This window comes from Zootoca vivipara, chromosome 13 (assembly GCF_963506605.1).
Source record: "Zootoca vivipara chromosome 13, rZooViv1.1, whole genome shotgun sequence".
Lineage (NCBI taxonomy): Eukaryota > Metazoa > Chordata > Lepidosauria > Squamata > Lacertidae > Zootoca > Zootoca vivipara.
In genome coordinates this window covers 14,652,474-14,669,761 of record NC_083288.1, presented here as the reverse complement: position 1 = coordinate 14,669,761, position 17,288 = coordinate 14,652,474, and the positions used below count along the sequence as shown (strand labels likewise).

At 44.6% G+C, this 17,288-nt stretch overlaps 1 protein-coding gene across 5 annotated transcripts in view; it reads right to left on the bottom strand.

The window, feature by feature from the left end:
- Window positions 1-17,288, bottom strand: part of ZNF385C (zinc finger protein 385C) — a 166,324-nt gene that overhangs the window by 34,766 nt on the left and 114,270 nt on the right. The window lies entirely within an intron of this gene.

Genomic DNA, 17,288 nt, shown 5'->3' with positions numbered 1-17,288 from the left:
ATTGAAAATGCATCTCTGGGTTATTTGTGGGGCATAGGAATTCGTTCATTTTTTCCCTTCAAAATAAAGTCCGCCCCCCCCAAAGGTCTGAGGGACAGTGGACCGCCCCCCTGCTGAAAAAGTTTAGTGACCCCTGGAATAGAACATCCCCAGGGCTCTTTTTCAGCTGGAACTCACTGCAGCTCAGTTCTGGCACCTTTGCCATTCTAAGAGAACAAGGAAGGTGTTAATGGTGAGTTCCGGCACCACTTTTTCAAGACAAAATAGCCCTGGACGTCCCCTATTTTCATCAGAGAAATGTTGGAGGGTATGGAGTGAAGTGTGCCTTCAGTTTTAAATTCCGAAAAAGGCCCTTTTAGAAGCTTTGGAGACGCTGATTTCAATTTTAATTTTACACAGTCTTGGCCTTGGCCATGCAGCAACCAGATTTTTGAAAGCAATATTAGTGCAACCATACTGGTGATGCTAATTGTTTGCCCTGTAACTGCCCACTTCTCCTGTCCTGCTATCTACAGAGATGGAAAGTGATCACTTGGTGGATTGCATACTCCGTAAGGAAAGGAAAGCAATAACTGTAAAGAATGTACTCCGCTGTCTTGGGTGGATATATACACAAACTATTCAAGCCACGCATCCAAGGGGAAAGTGTGACCAGCTGTTTTCCCCTTGCTCTTTTTAACTACCATCTATTTCCATAACTGAAAATGGCCAGCATAATACCTCCTTACTTTTCTTTCTTCTAGGCTGGCCATACCCAGCTTCTTCTGTCTTCCCTTTAAACAGTTTTCTTTCTTAGATCCAACGTTTTCTCTCTCAACCTTTCCCAGTATGTTGTTCCTTTGTAAAACACAAATTGTTGGTGACCTGCACCATAGAGAGGCCACTGAATACAAGGTAAACGCAACATATTTTTCTGCCCTAAAGGACATTTCATTTTGCTGCCCTTGCCCCAACGTTCTGTTGCATTTGGCAGGGTGTGGGGGGGCTCTCAAGGTCCTTCAAAGGCCTTTCCTCATTCCTGCCCCTTTTCCAGCTTCCATACATATGAATAGAGCAGTGATTGCCAAACCTGGACCTCCAAAGGTATTCACTGGTGCCCTTGGGCACCAGGTTGGTGAACATGTATTTAATGGCAGGCATTGTAACCTCTACATTATTGTTACTGTGACTTTTATATTGGATCAGATTGTTACTATTAATGTTTGAGGTTTTATTGTTATTTTTATGTGTGTTGGAAGCCACCCAGAATGGCTGGGGCAACCCAGTCAGATGGGCGGGGTATAAATAAAAAAATTGTTGTTGTTGTTGTTTCCTTTGCTTGTGGAGAGGCTTTTCTGAATTGGGGTGAATGGGTTGCTCAAACATGCTCTGTCTGTCTGATTGAGAGAGATGCACTTAAGCAGAAAGAAGGGGAGAAATTGTTTTGCAATCTGTGTGTAGCTGTGTGTGAGAGAGAGGGCAGAGAGAGAGATGTGTGTGTATTTTTCTTGGTACTAGAAAATACAGCTGCAACATTTTGTGTATTTTGTGTGGGGAAATCAATATTGTGTGATCTGCACAATCTGGACCAGCAGGACACAGCTGACTTCCATGGCAAGCTTGAAATTGTCCCGGGGAGGAGGCAGAAGCAATGACTATACTCTATCTAATTTTGTGCTGTGCCATGGTAGCCATTTTGTGACTGGCGCCCACTCTCTCAAAGTTCAAAACGTGCCCTTTGGTCCAAAATAGTTGGTGACCCCTTGAATGGAAGGGAAGGGATTATTGCAATTTAGGAGAACTATTCAGGGGCCAGTCGCATCTATCCATAAGGCCAGCACAGTCTGGGTTGGGGAGGAGAGATCACATCTCAAGGGTTTCCCCAAGCTTCACTGCAGTTCCCTTTTTCCTGCTCCATAGAAACTTTCTTATTACTACCACTTCTTAATGCTTACATCCCACCCTTCCTCCCATAGGAGCCCAGTGCAGCTGACAACAACATCCATGAAATACAATCAACATAAAAAATAGCAACTAAAATAAACATTAGTCTATATCAACAATTAAAAAAACTAATGCAAAAAAATGATGCGGTAATTTGATTATTCAGCTTTACCAGTTTATCCACAAAAAGTGTTTTCGGTTTTTGCCTAAAAGATAAGAATCTGTAGGACAACTTCATCTGCTTCTGAATACCGATTGCTGGAAACCATGCTCTTGTGCTCAGGTCCTGCTTAAAGATCTCCCACAGGCATCTTGGCTGGTCACCGTAAGAACAGATGCTGGACTAGATGGGCAATTGTTCTGATCCACCAGGCTCTCCTTATGCTCCTACCAGTATGTGCTGAGTTTGGGGCCAGGTAGGAGTGAGTCTACTCAGGTAGGAGTGTAACTATGCCTCAGGTCCCTAAGTCCAGTGTGGTGATTATGAGCCATAGGGTCAAAACATGTTTGGACATATTTCATTATGTTTTATGGAATCAACCAATTTGCAAAGCAGTTAAGGAACACAGGTGACGCTGTGGTCTAAACCACTGAGCCTAGGGCTTGCCGATCAGAAGGTTGGCGGTTCGAATCCCCGCAACGGGGTGAGCTCCCGTTGTTCGGTCCCTGCTCCTTCCCAACTAGCAGTTCGAAAGCGCGTCGAAGTGCACGTAGATAAATAGGTACTGCTCTGGCGGGAAGGTAAACAGCATTTCCGTGCACTGCTCTGGTTCTCCAGAAGCGGCTTAGTCATGCTGGCCACATGACCCAGAAGCTGTCTGCGGACAAACGCTGGCTCCCTCAGCCTATAGAGAGAGATGAGCGCGCAACCCCAGAGTCGTCCGCGACCTACCCTTTTAACGTAACAAAAAATAAACGTTGAATAGCAACAGCCTGTGGCCTTATTCAGGAACTCCTCTGGCCAGGAAATGGGAGAAATGGGAAATGGGAGAAACCATTAGGTTTCTAGTGGTAAGTTTCCATCTTCTGACGGGAGAGACGCTGAAGCAGCAACCCTCCACAGGAACTGGGGAAATTGGTGCACTATCTAGGGTGGGCCCCTGGCGGTTTCCCTTAAAATGCTAAGTGTTGGAGAGTTACAGGTAGGTAGCCGTGTTGGTCTGGATCGAAGTAAAATAAAAAAATTTCCTTCAGTAGCACCTTAAAGACCAACTAAGTTTTTATTTTGGTATGAGCTTTCGTGTGCATGCACACTTCTTCAGATACAGTGAAATGGAAGTTTCCAGGCACTTATGTAGAGAAGGGGTGGGGAGGGGTGGGGATGGGGAGGGGGGATCACTCAGAAGGGTGGTGGAAATGGGTGATTGACTGACTGATAGCTGTTGATGACCGCAAACGACTGCAAATGGTTTTGCATGAAAAAGCAAGGGTTGAGATGGCTGAAGATCGCTTATCATGTATAATGAGATAAGAACCCGATATCTCTGTTCAAACCAGGTCCCTCCATGGTTTTGAGCTTGGTGATAAGTTGCAATTCAGCAACTTCTCTTTCCAGTCTATTTCTGAAATTCTTTTGTAGTAAGACAGCTACTTTGAGATCTTGTATAGAATGTCCTGGGAGATTGAAGTGTTCTCCTACTGGTTTTTCTGTCTTCTGGTTCCTGATGTCAGATTTATGTCCATTTATCCTTTGGCGTAGGGTTTGGCCTGTTTGTCCAATATAGAGAGCTGAAGGGCACTGTTGGCATTTGATGGCATACACAATGTTAGAGGATGAGCAATTAAATAGTCCTGAGATGGTATGTTGGATGTTGTTGGGGCCAGTAATGGTGTTGTCTGGGTGTATGTGGCAGCAAAGTTGGCATCTGGGTTTATTGCAGGCTCTGGTACCAGTGTCCATGTTAAGTCTGGTGGTTGTATTATTGTGGGTGAGGAGTTGTTTAAGATTGGGTGGCTGTCTGTAGGCAATGAAAGGTCTTCCTCCCAGAGCTTGAGAAAGGGAGCGGTCATTGTCCAGGAGAGGCTGTAGATCTCTGATGATGCGTTGTACTGTTTTAGCTTGGGAGCTGTATGTGATGACTAGTGGTGTTCTGTTATTTTCTTTTTTGGGTCTGTCTTGCAGCAGGTTCTCTCTAGGTATCTGTCTGGCTCTGTTGATCTGTTGTTTAACTTCATCAGGTGGATATTTTAGTTCTAAAAAGGTTTGCTGTAGATCTCTTAGGTGAGATTCTCTGTCTGTAGAGTTGGAACAGATGCGGTTGTAACGTAAGGCCTGGCTGTATACGATGGATTGTTTGGTATGTTTGGGATGGTAGCTAGAAGCATGTAGATATGTTTGCCGGTCAGTTGGTTTTCTGTATAAGGTGGTGTCTATACGTCCATCCTGTATTTTTATAGTAGTGTCCAAAAAATGTATTTCTTGCATAGATTGGTTCATTGTTAGGTTGATGGTGGGGTGAAAGTCATTAAATGTCTGGTGGAAGGTTTCCAGGGTCTGTTGTCCATGTGTCCAGATAATAAAAATATCGTCAATGTATCGCAGGTACAGGAGAGGTTTGAGTGGGTAGGAGTTAAGGAAACGTTGTTCTAAATCTGCCATGAAGATGTTGGCATACTGTGGGGCCATGCGGGTGCCCATGGCTGTGCCGCTGATCTGGAGGAACAGGTCATCACCAAATTTGAAGTGGTTGTGGGTAAGGACAAAGTGGCAGAGTTTGGTAGCAAAGTCCGCTGTGGTTTTATCTGAAATGGTGTTCCTTATGGCTTGTAAACCATCATTGTGTGGGATGTTGGTATATAGAGATTCCACATCCATAGTGGCTAGTATAGTATTGTTAGGAAGATTGTTCAAATATTGTATTTTCCTCAGAAAATCTGTGGTGTCACGTACGTAGCTGGGAGCACTGATAGCATATGGTTTCAGAACAGAGTCCATATAGCCGGAAACACCCACTGTAATGGTGCCAATACCTGAGATGATGGGGCGTCCTGGGTTTCCTGGTTTGTGTATTTTGGGTAGAAGATAGAAAGTTCCTGGCCGAGGTTCCGCTGGTGTGTTTGTGAGGATCTGTTCTTGGATGTGTAGGGGTAGCTCCTTAATAATCTTGTTCAGTTCTTTTTTGTATGCTTGTGTGGGGTCTGAGTCCAATTTCATGTAAAAGGCAGTATTGGAAAGTTGTCTGTGGGCCTCTTGGATGTAATCAGTTTTGTTCATGATGACGACAGCTCCACCCTTGTCTGCCTCTTTAATTATAATGTCTGGGTTGTTCCTGAGATTTTCTATGGCTCTCCTTTCAGCATGGTTTAGATTTTGTTGTAAGCGATGGTGTTTTCTGGTCACATCCGTTTGGATTCTGTGGCGGAAGCATTCGATGTACAGATCTAGTGTTGGAGAGGTTATTTTACTCAAGGCCATGGTTGGGGGAGGGAGGGGTTTCCCTTCCCCACACCCTACAGTCCCAAAACGGCTCAGGGTTTCCTCATACATAACAGAAACCATGCAGATGAATGTATAGTTTGGCCTTCAACCCTCCTCTCAGCCTGAATACTCTCTGTTCAAATTCCACCCATATAAGGCCCGAATCTGAGGTTTCCTAGTGCAAAAATTGCTTGAATGGCCTAACTGGGCTATGAAGAAGGGAATGACCTCGATCGCATCTATCTTCTCTTCTCCCTCCCTCCCTCCCACTTTTGGCTAACAAAGGATTGTAGCAAACGTCAATTCTGCTCAGAGTAGCCCCACTGAAATTTATGGGCACGACCAACTTAGGTCCTTTAACGTCAATGGGTTCACTTGGATACAACTCAAGGTGCACAGATTGCAATTTGGGGCACATTTGCATAGGGGACCAATGCTATAAGACACTGGGGTTTCTAGGCACAGGGTAGCATGTATAGCCCCTTATACCTCTAATGCTGGGTATATCACTTTCGCTTCTGTCAAATAACATCTGCCGCCGACTCCTATGGTGGTGGGGATGTAATGCACAAAAGATATTGGCGGCACTATTCAGGTGAAGGCAGAGCACGTGAAATACTTTTGAGCAGGCATCCCCAAACTGCGGCCCTCCAGATGTTTTGGCCTACAACTCCCATGATCCCTAGCTAACAGGACCAGTGGTCAGGGATGATGGGAATTGTAGTCCAAAACATCTGGAGGGCCGAAGTTTGGGGATGCCTGCTCAAGAGTAATGCAGGGCACCCTTCAGCGATCCTTGCAATCTACAGTCCCCTCTTCTTTCAATACACAGCTTCTATCAATTTGACTGGCAATAAAACACTTCAAAGCCTACGCTCTGCCTTTCCCACCAGTTGATGGCTCTGTTCTTCACCCCTAATTCCATAGGTAGGTGAATTCTTCTGTTATTTATTTAACTTTATTTTCCAGTGTTAAACCAGAAGGGGTAGGAAGAGAACGGATCAAAGACTATAATTTTTTTATATATAAAAAAAAATCAAAAAATCTCAGTGTGCACATTTTCCTACAGATTGTAGTGTAACGGGCCCAAAGATGCCTGGAAGGCACAAGTGGCCTCTTTCTAGCAGATTGGACAAATTTGTTCCCGTCTTTGTAGAGGGAACTGCTCCCCGAACCAGCTCTGACTCCAGGGGGGTAAACTACAGCTTGCTTCGTCAGGCATGTACTGATCAAATTAATACCAAAGTCACCCAGAAGGGAAATCTGGAGAACAGCAGGCAACCATTCCCCCCTCCCCCCCCCAAAAAAATGTTTCTCATTTATTCGTTTGAAAGTGACAAACAAGCATGCAATAATTTATTATATATTACATCACCCACCCCAACTGCCCGTCCAAGGTTATCCCTTGTCCTTTTGGTCCTCTCAACTGGCTTATGAGGCAGTGGTGGGCTGAGAGATACTGAGCGGCCTAAGCTCAAGGGGGAAAGGTCTCCTCAGCATTAGTCCAACTCTAATCTCAACACACTAGCATGGCCCTCCCACACAAGAAAGCAGAATCCAAGCTAGAAGTGGATGTGTACATAATTACCATATTTTTCCATGGATAAGACTACATTCCCCCCCAAAAAAAGTTAAAATTGGGACTCGCCTTATACACGGGTAGTGCTGAGGGGTGTTTTCTTAATTTGGAGTCCCCAAAATTCGGGGGCGTCTTATACACGGAAAAATATGGTATATTGTAAGGTTTGGAAGGAAATTTCTGCCTAACACCACTGCCTAAAGCAAATCTCTAGGGTGGGACTACCATTACTTACATAGTTTGTGGAACATGTGTTTTCTTTTGCTTTACTTTTTCAATTTAAATTAACTTTATTGTTCTAGCCAAAAGCCATGATAAACCCACAGTAACAGTACAGTCTTACCCTGCAAGTCAAACGGAATCCATTCTGGAATCCATTCTGTTCGACTTCCAAAACGTTCAACTTCCAAGGCATAGCTTCCGCTTGGCTGCAGGAGCAGCACACCGGATGTTTGGCTTCCAAAAATCATTCGAAAACCGGAACAATCACTTACAGTTTTCTATCGTTCGGGAGCTGAAACATTTGAGTTTACAGGCTTCTGAGGTTCCACTGTACCGATAAAACATTTTAAAGCACCAGTCATACCATTATTTAAACCTACTCTGACCATTTCTGTGTTACTGTATAGCACTTGGATCAATAGCTTAAGTCTGCAGTCGGACAACCTTTTAATTCTAGTAACAGTTCTCTGTTGGCAAAGATGAATTAGAGAGCAAAATTTATCCCGTACATCTGGATCCTGAAAGGTTAGTTCGATGCTGTCTCTCTGGTCACAATTAAACAGGTATTTACTTTTTTTAAAAAAATCTTTTTATTAAATTTTCCAATTAAAATACAATTCAATTATTTCAATTATTTCAAATTATACACATACACATCAATTAAGCCAAATATGCCAAATCATCAGGTGGCGCTGTGGGTTAAACCACTGAGCCTAGGGCTTGCTGATCAGAAGGTTGCCGGTTCGAATCCCTGTGACGGGGTGAGCTCCTGTTGCTTGGTCCCAGCTCCTGCCAACCTAGCAGTTCGAAAGCACGTCAAAATGCAAGTAGATAAATAGGAACCGCTACAGCGGGAAGGTAAACAGCATTTCCATGTGCTGCTCTGGTTTGCCAGAAGCGGCTTTGTCATGCTGGCCACATGACCTGGAAGCTATACGCCGGCTCCCTCGGCCAATAATGCGAGATGAGCGCGCAACCCCAGAGTCGGTCACGACTGGACCTAATGGCCAGGGGTCCCTTTACCTTACCTTTATGCCAAATCATAAAAATTTTAGGCTTCCCATGCTTCAAAATCTGGGGATTCTAGATAACTGTTCGCACTGCCATCCTAATCCTGATATCAAAATCTTGCTCGTAGTCCATAATAGTCCCGATCTTTTCCAACAGTCCCTCTAGGTGTTTTCTTCTCTCTTTTGTCGCAGCTTCTGAGATAGGCATCAAACAAGATTTAACACATAACCATTCTTCCTGTGTGGGTTTTTTATCCAGTCCAACCTCCCCATAAATCTTCCTCTTGGTCTGGAGTGCCTCTCCTGCCGCGTCGACAGTCCGACACAAGCCAGCGCCATCTTGAACGCCTCAGATCGTGTTCCATCTTCTTCTAAACTGTCCGTCAATCGCAAGAGTTCAGCTTTTTTGCGAGGAACAGCCAGTTCAAATTATGCACAATCTCTTATAACAGATTTATGGCTTTCCTCGCCTTTTAGCTGCCCTCTGCGTTCCGAGACTCCAATTAGGCTGCTCAATTAAACAGGTATTTACAATGTAAATCATTTCCTAAATCCAGGGAAGCCCCTACAATGGCTTGATTTCCTGCTTGCAGTTCAGATTCTGTTTTCATTATTTTGCTGGATTTCTTCACTGGTCAGTTATCCTGTAAATGACCACCTGTAGAACATCTGGGGACATCTTTCTAGAAGAATCATAATGGGAATTTGGACTTCCCCCCCGCAGCGTGCCCGTGCACTCGCCACCGAAATTTGTCCCCCTCATTTACTGACGTCACATGCACACACCCTGCAGCGTGCCCCCGCCAACACAATTTGTGGGTGCCTGGCCCCTTCATGGGCAATTTTCTGGGTGCTTGAGCACCGAGGGCCCCAAGGATTCAGCGCCTATGTTCCTAATATAGATATTCACTCACCCCATCTTCCCTAGCTGGGGGGATGCCATTTTGTGGTTCACCTAAGGCAGGAGTCAGCAAACTTTTTCAGCAGGGGACCGGTCCACTGTTCCTCAGACCTTGTGGGGGGCCGGACTATATTTTGAAAATAATAATAATAATGATTTTCCATGTCCCACAAACAACCCAGAGATACATTTTAAAGAAAAGGACCCATTCTACTCATGTAAAAACACGCTGATTCCTGGACCGTCCACGGGCCGGATTGAGAAGGCGATTGGCCAGCATTCCACAGGCTCTCCAGAAGGCAGAGGTGGCAATGCTAAATGAAAATTTTCCAAGCCAGAGACTCACCAAACAGCAATTCCAGCACTTTGCATAACTCCTTGCCTGCTTCCCAGTATTAACAAATGTAGAATTAGGGGAAATGAAGCATGCATATGCAAAACCTTCTCAATTTGCACAATTCATAAAAGCCAGAGGCTTCTGATCTTCTTGTCCTAGAATCTGGGGTGACACATCACTTTTCCTGTCTCCATGTTTAAATACAGCTCCGAACTCCTTTCTTCATAGTTCCACGAGGAATTTGGGGGGGGGGGGGAACGGCGACCACAAAATCCCACATTCTGCAAGTTCTATCAAAGCACCCAAAATGTAGTTAGTAATAAAGCAAATTCAATCTGAGCAAAGGGGGGAGAGCACCCGTGTGCATAATTTAGTTCGATGCAGTGGCTGAATTAGAAATATTATTGCAGGATTCCTGAACCACACAAAACAAACTTACAGTGGTACCCCTACTTACGAATTTAATGCGTTCCGAACGCATATTCGTAAGTCGAAAAAATTCGTAAGTCAAATCCCATAGGAATGCATTGGGAGAAAAAATTCGTAAGTCAAAGCAACCCTATCTAAAAATTCGTAAGTAGAAAAAATCCTATCTGAACCACATCCAAGATGGCGGACGGAGCTCCTTTCGTAAGTAGAAACATTCGTAAGTAGAGTTATTCGTAAGTAGAGGTACCACTGTATTGTATTCCTCCACCAGTGATTTGCTGTTCCTTCTTGGGTGCCCACTCAAAGCTTTTGCTGTTGTCTTCCTTAATATGTAAATATGTGAGCAAGCAACACTTATCACTGTCAGTGAGACCACCTTGCAGTGTAGGCAGGCGAAAGGGATTCCATTTTTTTGTATCAAAACAAATCCTATTACATTTCTGATGGTTAGGACCCGGGGTCAGCAAACTTTTTCAGCAGGGGGGCCCAGTCCACTGTCCCTCAGACCTTGGGGGGGGGGGCGGACTATATTTTGAAAAAAAAATATTGAACGAATTCCTATCCCCTACAAATAACCCAGAGATGCATTTTAAATAAAAGCACACATTCTACTCATGTAAAAAAAAAAAAAAAACAGGCAGGCCCCACAAATAACCCAGAGATGCATTTTAAATAAAAGGGCACATTCTACTCAAGTAAAAACACGCCGATTCCTGGACCATCCGTGGGCTGGATTTAGAAGGTGATTGGGCCAGATCCAGCCCCCGGGCCTTAGTTTGCCTACCCATGGTTAGGACACTGCCACTGTGATAACCTCTCTCCCCTCTCTAACAGAAAAATGGTGAAAAGTTTTTATGATGGAAAAATCTAATAGCAGCGCTAGAGGACAGGCTACTTTATAGCATGAGTCTGCAGCAAGTTTTAAACCTGGAGCCTAAGAGATACTAGGCAGGCATTCAGCCTGTATGCCACCAAAAAGCTCTAGCTGGAGTATAGGGTAACAAGCCAAACCAGAAAATGAGGCGCTTGAAGAGCAATAGGCCAAATTAGGCCAGGTGGTAAGGCTGATCTCTGTGAAAGCTTTCAGTTCAGATTTATCTAGTCTGGGCTATATGAGGACTCGCCTGCTACTCCTATTTCTTCCAACAGATCAACCTCGCCTTATGTCACTACACTCAAGTTTGCCTCGTTTCCAGGACCTTGCCTCCTGTCATGAGACCCAGCTCTGACATCCTTCCCCATGCCATTAATAGAGAGCGATTTCTCTGTGATGAGGAAATTAGTGTGGCTGGATGGAGCACAACTAAAAAGATAAAATGGCTCTCCTAGGGGACTTGGACAATTTGGGGAGAACCTGTTCTTGTTATCTAGAATATTGCGATCTATGCGGCATTATCTTGCTTGCCTCTTCTCGTTGCTCTTACAATCCTGCAGTCTGGATGAAGCACCTCGGTTTCTCTCTCTCTGTATCTATCAGGCAGATGATGATCCCCTGCTTTCATAATACCAGCACCAGGGGGCATTCAACAAAGCTGAATTCCAGGAAGATTCAGGACAGACAAAACAAAATGCTTCTCCTCCACACAGCACATTATTGACCTATGGAATTCACTTCCACAGGATGTGTTAATGCAGGCATCCCCAAACTGTGGCCCTCCAGATGTTTTGGCCTACAACTCCCATGATTCCTAGCTAACAGGACCAGTGGTCGGGGATGATGGGAATTGAAGTCCAAAACATCTGGAGGGCCGAAGTTTGGGGATGCCTGTGTTAATGGGTATCAACTCGGAATACTTTTCAGAACGTATTAGACAAATTCACTGAGGATGGAGTTATCTCTGTTATACTTCCACTGGGCCTTTATATATTTGTTGGGGAGAGTATTGTTGCACTCAGGTCCTGCTTGTGGGTACCTGGTAGGCCACTATGAGAGAACAGGATGCTGGGCTAGAAGGCCATTTGTCCTAATCCAACAGGATTCTCCTTATGTTCTTATTAAAAAGGGTTCAAGCGTGCTAATTCTTCCTTAATTCCACCTCAGTAACCACACTCAAGGCCCTGCCCACCTCATTGTTTTGGGTAGTGCTAGGAACCTGCCTCCTCTCCTCTCCCTCCAAGTGTCCCCATTTTCCAGGAAGGACAGTCCTGGATTTACAGAAGACGTCCCGGTTTCTGATTTGATCCTGAAATGTCCTGCTTTTCCTTAGAATATCCCTACTTTCATCGGAGAAATGTTAGAGGGTGTGGAGTTACGCGACCCCCAAGCCAAGAAGGTTAGTAGCTAGACAACCTTTAGAAGACATCTGAAGGCAGCCCTGCAGGGGGAAGTTTTTTAATGTTTAATGTTTTATTAGGATTTGAATATGTTGGGGAAACCCAGTCAGATGGGTGGGGTATTATAACAACAACAACAACAACAACAACAACAACCAACAACAACAAACAACAACAACAACAGCAAAATAGGATGTCCCTATTTGTTGCAACTCCCGTCCGGGAACCAATGTCCCTACTGTGGAAGAACGTGTGGGTCCAGAATTGGCCTCCACAGTCACTTACGGACTCATTGTTAAAACGGTGTTTATGGAAGGCAATCTTACTTGGTTACTAGTGTTCGCCAAAGAAGAAGAAGATCCCTTCCCTTCCCTTCCCCTCCCCTCCTCTCCAGGTTTTGTTTTCTTCAGGTATCCATTTTCCCTTCAGCCCCAATACCCAGCCTATACAACCCTCCCAATCTGATGCAGTATTGCTGATTGTCCTGCTGCGCTTGTCAGGGTTCCCTCAATTCTCCACCCTCTTCCTCCTCTGACTCACTCGTCTGCCTGCCATCCAGTCCTAGAGAAGTGTTTATATTCCCTTAGGGTGTGCAGAAGGCACCCACATGTCAGCAGCGCTACATCACGTCCACCGTGTCCGTGTTCTGCCAAATGGGTTGCCTCGTGGAGCTGTCGAGGAGCTACATGCTTTCCCGACGTTAGCACTGGTAACATACAGAACCCAGCAGTGGTGAGGAGGAGGAGCCTTTATTGTTAATGCCTCCCATTTCCTATGTGACAAAAGTCTATGAGAAAGGGGGAGATAACCCTACGCATTAAATAAGATGCATTCCTTTTACCTTCGCAGTTGCCCTTCACATCTACGTCAAAATGCAATCTACCGTACTTACTCAAGTCTAATGAGGCATCGAATCTAATGCGAACCTTGAAACAAAAAAAGTATCTACTAGCGAAATGTAAATGCCACTGAATCAAATGTGCACCTCAATTTTCGCAACGTAATTTGGCCAAAAAGGGTGAGCATTAGATTCAAGTAAATATTCTTGCAGTGAGCGCAAAATTTGTGATACCACCCAGGTGACAGAGCTTCGGCAATACACCTGCCTCTTGCCAGCTGAAAAGCAGGCATTTTTCTACAGTACAGAATGACCATTTTACATTTGGATGTGATAACTGTATTCATTTTTAGAATGATTACAGCACACGTCTTGCTTCCTCAAAACATGACAGTGTTTACTATTTTGGACTCCAGCACATGTTAGCAAGGTCACGAGATTCGGTCCCAGTTCCAGTAAATCAGACTATAAGACATATGTGTCTAATGAGTAAGAATTAAGTACATATACTACATAAACTAGAAAACGTTAGACATCCAGACGTAATGAATACCTTAGTTATTCAGTAACATGTGCTTGGAGGGTAGATTCAATTGGACAGTGCACCAGCAACATGGAATGAACTCTGTTTACTTCTCAGGATAGACTGCTGACCTCAAAGTTAGCTACTTCAACACAAAGAGGGGGGAGGCCAGAATTCAGTAAAATTCAACTTGATTCCATTGATGCCAGATTCATTCAAGACAGAAGGTATCTTTGGCACCTATAACGGACTGACTTCAGGTGGCAAATTAAAATAGCAATAAGGACTATATTGTCATTAGTTGCTGCTGCTGTGAACAAGATTCTTATCTTCCATTTTGGTTTCACACAGAAATGTGTCAGACTTACTGCAGCGCCACCTTTCATGCCCCTTTGATCCAGTATGCACTGATGGCAAACTTTTCCACCCACTACTTTCACGCATGTATGTACTGTATAGGGACAGGAGTGTGCATTGCACACATAAAATGTTTCAGCTTAGGACCAAATGGGCTCTAGTCCACAAAAACTCAGGCTGCAAAAATGTGTCAAGCTTTTAAGGTGCTACCAGACTCTTACATATTGTTCCTTCTTCACAATGTGATAAGGAAGCGGCCAACACTTTCCCAATTGCCCTGGAGGAAGAGTTGGATATATTAAATAAACAGAACAAGCCATTCTGCCTGTGGGCATGGCTGTTGGGCGCTTCTCTACTTCCCATTTCTAGGTCTCATTCAAAACAAGGTTAACCTTTTGGGTTATTTTTCAAGCAGGCCTGTGCTTCTTAGCCTGTCCTCTCCACTCTCTCCCTGACTGCAGTTTCTTGTCAGTGATATTCCAATGCAGCAGCTGTGGGATGTATTTTTAGCAGTTAATTTAGGCACTCAATTAAAAGGATTTGCCTCAACAAGAACGGTGAGGTCTTCAGAGACCTGGATAGAATGACACAATCTTAGTGGAGACGAGCCATTTCCTTGCTTGGCTTCAAAGAAGGAAGGAGCTTGCTGAGCAAGGAGGTTGATATTAGTAGAAACCATCCTTTTCTCTGATTATTTCAAGCTGAGCCCGGTGGCAGATGAAAGGGAACGAGGCCAGGTGTGAACACTGCACTAGCGCTTAGACTGACGTTCTGCTCCAGGAAGACACAGGGTTGGATCCGGAGATCCTCTTGTGGGAGAACTTTGTGGGCAGTGATTTCCCCACCCTCTCCTTTCCTTGGCAGCTTCCCCCATACCCCCTCAAAGGCTCCCCCTGTTCCCTCTGCTCCCCAGCACTAAAGCCCACCCCCACCCCATTCATGGTGCCTTCTTTTTGGAGTGTCCTCTTTAGTGTTGCTCACCAGGTGGCAACTGTTTTGCATGGGTGGGAGGTGTTGCTTGCCTTTTCTTTATAAGAGCGGAAGACTTTTAAAATTTTTCCCAACATGCTTCATAACTGGATTTACAGTTCTATTGAATTTTATTAACTGAATGGCTACAACTCCTGTGATTTTAGGGCTGGTGTTTATTTGCCTCCAGACCAACAGCTTTCACAGGCAATAGATGTGTCATTCTAAGCTGTGTCATTCTCTTCCCACCCCCTCTTCCCACCTCCAGAGAAGAGAATTATTGTTCTTTCCTTCCCAGGTAGGCGAAGGTTGCATGGAGAGTGATGGGGTGCCTCTTCTTCTCAGCTGCATCCTGGGAACACACAAATGCACACACAAACACAAACTCATACAGCACCTTCCTATTGGGGGCAGCACAACACAGCCTCTGCTAAACCATCTGAGAATCCTTGGCCATCATACTGACCCCCAAACCTCCTGGACAGACTTCTCCAGACCAGTCCATGCACCACACTTCCTCCCTGCCAGCAACGTTCTCAAGCCATCCCCTTTGAGCCAAAGTCTGACTGCCTACACTGGCATGCCCTATAAAGAAAGGGGCTGGAATGGCAGAAAAAGGACATGATATGGCACGGTGGGATTTGCAACACAAATTGCAAGAGGTTAGGTTATCTTCTTCCCTATTCGTGTTCTGCTGGCAATTGAAGACATCTCTCTTTAAGCAAGTTGTTGTTGTTCCTTAATTTTATTTATTGCCTGTTAGCTTTGACTCTTTGTGTTCCTGTTCTCTGGTACTGCTTTTAGTCTGCCAATTGTGTTTTAAGGTCAGGCTATTGCTATTTTTGTGCTTGTTTTTTTTAAAAAAATATTTTCTAGATCTCTTTGATCAACTTCTTATTCGTTGGGGGGGGGAGAGTGGGGTTTGCATTTTTTAATACAATTTTATTTCTTTAACAAAACGTATACACCAGTTGTCTTTGTCCATGGAGTTTTCTTGGCAGGGATACTGGAGTGGCTTGCCAGTTCCTTCTCCAGGTGGATCACGTTTAGTCAAAACTCTCCCCTATGACCTGTCCATCTTGGGTGGCCCTGCATGGCATAGCTCATAGCTTCTCTGAGTTATTCAAGCCCCTTCGCCATGACAAGGCATTGAACATGAGTTTGACCAAACTGCGGGAGGCAGTGCAAGACAGGAGTGCCTGGCGTGCTCTGGTCCATGGGGGTCACGAAGAGTCGGACACGACTAAACAACAACAACAACATACATCAGTTGGTTGTAGTAAGTCCTCTAAGTGGTACACAAGCAAGTAAATATAAAATGAATTGGAAAGACCGTTTTAGGTCATGAGTGGAGAGGACTCCCAGTCCTGGAGTAGCTACAGCAGACGAAGCCAGAGGACCTGTACTATAAAGTAAGGTTGTTTCCAGACAACCTGTTTATTGACTACTTATCCTGATTTGTTTGCAGATTAGATGACTCCGCTATTTAAGAAGCATTCCTTCTGCATTTTCCTGTTACCTTTCCTTGTTGCAAAAAAACCTAATCTTTAGGGGGAAGCGGGTTTGCTTTGTAAGACCTCCCAATCAACTAAAACTCTGCAACCTGAATTTGCTAGTATGTGATCAAATCCCATCCAAAAATAGCAGCCTGGAAGTGCCCAAGGGTTCTGCTCCCAGCATGAAAAAGATCAGTGACAATTATAGAGACAATTACAGAGGGGAGTTCATCCTTCCTCTTCACCCACACCCAGAAGGTTCTGTGGGCGTCTCTTTCGCCTTCCAGAATTTTGCAGAAGGCGTAGCTGGTATCTCTTGCTCTCCAGTAAGGGAACAGATTTATTGACGACTTCTACCAGATGTGGGGAACCTTTTGCCCTCCAGATGTTGCCGGACTACAATTCCCACCATCCCTGGTCCTTAGCCATCCTTGCTGGGGCCGATGGAAGTTGTGCATCAGCAACACCTGGAGGGCCAAAGTCGTAACTCACTTATAGCAAGTTGCGAGACATACAAGAAAAGATTCTGTAAACTCATAAAAACAGTGACCTTAGGAGAACCGGGGATAAACCAGAAGACACATCCTTCCCTCTTTTTTCAGTAATAACAGACCCTTTCCAAATGCAGGAAACTCATATTGGGACTAGTGATACACAGAATTTGGGAACCTGAAACTCACTGCAGTTAAGGATGGAGTAAGATTATTGTTTGCTGGATAGGAAAAGAAGAAGAGCACATTGACCTTTAAGTACCTCAGTTAAAATGTAAGGCACTCCATTCTCTACTTAAATTGTGTTCCTAATATCCCTTTCTAAACCTCACTTGGCCTGTGCCATTATAAAGCCCATTCCTCTCATGCTTTCATAATACTCAATGGCTAAAGTGAAATCAAACTTGTGGAGGGTTGGTCCAGCAATGGGAATGCTGGAGAAGCCCTGGTCTTCTTTTGGAAAGCCCCACTGGTCCTGCTTAAGGAGTTGCCTTCCTTTGTTGATTTTCTCATACAATGCA